Genomic DNA, 3,919 nt, shown 5'->3' on the forward strand with positions numbered 1-3,919 from the left:
TGTTCCTGAGGTGGGATCTCTGCACCCGCCACAGGCTGCAAGAGCTACTGGAGCAGCCTCTTCAAGGCTCGTGCTGGCCACAGGCAGGGCAGGAACAACTTATAGCAGCCTGAGCAGCACGGACCAGGCAGCTGCTTTCCCACAGCTGGGGCAGGCACCGAGGCAGGAGCAACACCAGGGCTCCTGGGACTGGGAGCCACGAGGCCACTGGGAGCTTCCCAAGCACCTAGCTGGGCCCTGGGGCAGGGCACCCGCTGGGAGCCTGCAAGAGGAGCCCCCCTGGACAATCCACTCCTGGTCTGGGACACCATCCCAGCCAGGCCCGTCTCCCCTGGGCTTGCTGCAGCGTGCAACTGGGTTTCTCATACAGCTTGCAGAGCCAGAGACCTCCCCGCAGCCAGCGCCTCTGCAATTAGCTTCCCAATGCTGCGGCTGCCGGGAACCATGTGGGTACATGGGGGGAGACGGCAGATACGGGAATCCTCAAGCTGCAGCCGAAGGCAGGCAGAGCCCTGACGGCGAAGGGCCGGAGTGGGCAGCAAGGGCTGGGATAGAGCAGCTGCCACAACGAGTCGAGGCACCAAAGACCCATGAGGACCAGTGAACCATCCCCGTGGCACGGGCCGGATGTGACGACCCTCAGCAGATGCTGCTTCTGACTGGGCTTTTGGGCCTGGACGAGTTGTGCTTGCCCTGGAGCAGGTATTTCCTGGGCCTGGCGAATACACACGGTGCCCTTCCAATCAGGGTGTAGCGCGTGGCTGAATTCAGCCACAGGTGCCATGGATTCAGAGATGCTCTCCTGGGATAACCATTCAGATGCACTTGGGAAAAGTTGTTGGCATCTCTGCCCCCGTGAACCTTATACAGCTTTATCCTGGGACAATGGGCACGGACGTCTGAACCACTGCACTTTGCCTCGGGATAAACAGGTTTATTCTGGGATGAATGCACTCTGCTTGTAGCCTCTTCTCTCCCCTTTGCCATTCCTGTGAAACAAGGGACAAGTCAGGCAGCTGTTGTCCTGGCCCCTCGCTCCGAAGGACGATTGACCAGCTGGACGACTGACCAGAACAGTGACTGCATGCTGGCATTTTCCAAGCGGGGCTTGACCCTGACGTGGGGGTCTGGAGTCCAAGCGGTCCGAGAACCACCGAGGGCTGAGGCCGGAGCACGCGCCTCAGCTCAGGGGACCTCAGGACAGCTCCTCATATCAGCCTCGAGGGGCGGAAGGGAAACCCCGGCTGCTCGGTCATGTGGGGGCTGCTGAAAGAGCAACGAAACTCTGCCCAGAGACGCGAGCTGCCCAGAGCAGCAGATGAGGCACCACAGACCATGGAGAACAGCCCGGTATCCTGGCTGCGACACCGGCACAAGATGATGCTGTATCAGGAGAGCACTGACCTGGCTCTCTCTCCATCCCCTATCCATTATCCATGATTATTGGTGTAGAGATGCCAGAAACATCTCCAACCCTTCTGTTCAACAGCCATTAATAGACCTAGTCCCCTGCTGACCCTGACCGTGCTCTCTGCCTCCCTTCCCTCCTGTGCCGATGAATTACACAAGATAACAAGAGGTTGGGTAAAAAAGGACATCCTCTTGTTGGTTTAAAACCTAATTTCAGCAGGTGTCCCTCGTTCTGGCATCCGGGAAGTCAGCGAACAACGGTTCCCTGTTCACTTGGTCCACTCCAAACACCATGCAACCAAAACGGGTTCATTCAAGGCAGATCCTGTCAGACCAACCTGGCGGCCTTCTACGACCAGGTCACCAAATCCTTGGACGCAGGGGTAGCAGTGGACATCGTCTTCCTGGACTTTCAGAGGCCTTCGACACCGTCTCTCACCCCGTTCTCATTAAGAAACTGGGGGGCTGTGGTGTCGACACCCACACAGTCAGATGTGTTGTCAACTGGCTGGAGGGCAGCTAACGTCCTGCTGCTGCAAAAGGGGTTAATAGATGCTCCCGAAACCCGAGGCTGAGCCCGTGCCCCCGCTGCAGAGGAAGGAACCACCCCCCCCCCAGTCCAGACCGGTCTGAGCAGGGGGAAAATCCCTTCCTGACCCCAATGCAGCGTGGGGCTGAGCCTGAGTGCAGGGGCAAGACCCTCCAGCCAGGACCCTGCGGGGTTGGTGCCAGCAGGAGCCTTGGCACAGCCCAGCCCTGTCCCCAGCCTGGGCTGCAGCAGCACCAGTGCCCCTGGGGGCGTTGGTTTGAAACCCCTGAGTTGCTCTTGCGGGTCATGTGTGGGTGCTGGCACACTCAGAGTGAGGCACTCCTAGCACGCTTGAAAGGGTCTCATGGCACCTTGGGGTGCCCCAACATGCCAAGGCCCTCTGCTCCAGCTGTGGCTTAATCCTCCACTTGTGAGTCTTGTTTCTCGACACTGGTTTCACCGAAAGCAAAGAAACCGGAACCGGTTCTCGCAATGACTAATGCTGGCGGCATCTCCCCAAGCACAGACAAGTCTCTTGGGGGAAGCCGGGCTGGCCCTGGCACGGAGAGCCCTGACGGGAGAAGAAATTGAGCTGCCTGCTTTTGCAATCACTTTTTCTTTGCTACAAAAGCAAATGTCACTTGATGAGATGCTTTCCTGGCCAGTCTCCCAACTTGTGCTGCTTGTAGATTAGCCTGAAATCTGTCTTTAGCAAAGGATGCATGGCTCCGTGCAGGAGGAGACTGCAAGGGGATCCATAGCACTGGACATGCTGCCCAGACCCAATGGTCCTTGTGGCCTTAAGCACCAAGGACCCATTTCCAAGCTGCACTGAAAGCCCATGTTTGTTCCGAACAAGCCCTGATTTCTACTAACACTAGCATTTTTTATGCAGACGGTGTAGCCCCTGTGCGGGGTCGGAAGAGGCTTGGGTTCAGCAACGAGGGAGCCCTCCCAGCCATGAACTGGGATAGACAAAGCTGGCAGCATTTCTAACCTTCCCACCTGGTTACCTCTGACACACTGGGGCTGTACTAAGGCACCACAGTCAGATCAGTTTTCCCTGGGTTAAGAGGAAAGAGCTGGGGCTCGCCCTCTGTTCGGATGAGTGCAGGTTCCTTATCTATAATTAGATTTGCAAATCCATGGGGCTAGTGAGTGCATGTATGTGTTGGGCAAAGGGGTTCCCTGGCCCCCCGAGTTCCCTGGCTGCTTCCCTGCAGGGTAGGGAGTGTGTGTAGCGTGATGTACTTTGCCCTGGATGCATTAGCCCACAAGGTCTGCTCTGCGCCTGGGGCTTTTTAACGTGATTCTTCATGGCACAGAGGTAGGAACAGAGGTAATTTTGCAGACGCCTGGAAGCCAGGAGAGCCTGCAAATTTGCAGGCAGGCACGATTCAGACCCAAAGGGATCTTGCCTATTTGTGACTGATGTATGTGGGTTTAAGCCTACCAAGTTACATAAGGGATGTGCAAGTGGGGTGAGAGGGGCAAGACAAGTGCACCCTCGGGGGGCACTGAGCAGAGCACCCCAGACAGCACCCATTGGCTCTCAAATGCAGCCAGAGAGCTGGCAGCTACTTCTTAGGGGTGCTCCGTTCAGAGTGGGACCGCAGGAAACCCAGGAAAATGGCCCCACAGTCCCTGGGCACCCTCCCGGCCAGAGCCTCCTTCCTGGTGACACAGATGGCCAGGGCCAGGAGGAGGGAGACCAGGAGGTCTCAGGCTTTGGTGAGGCCACTGACAAAAGGGAGGAGACAGGCCCTGCTCCCCGCTCCTGCAAGGGGAGGCTCAGGGCCCTTGCAGAGACCCAGTGCTGTCCCAACCAGAAAAAACGCCAGTGCCCATCTCTGAAACCTGGCCAAGACCTCCAGGGGCACAGGCAGGGTGCTGAAGTGGTGCCAGAGCATGGACAGGACCAGCTGGTTCAAAACCAGCCCCCACCTCACAAAGGGACAGGCATCGCAGCAGGCCCTGTGG

The sequence above is a fragment of the Gavialis gangeticus genome, unplaced genomic scaffold (genome assembly GCF_001723915.1).
Source record: "Gavialis gangeticus isolate Ggan-Ray unplaced genomic scaffold, GavGan_comp1, whole genome shotgun sequence".
Classification (NCBI taxonomy): domain Eukaryota; kingdom Metazoa; phylum Chordata; order Crocodylia; family Gavialidae; genus Gavialis; species Gavialis gangeticus.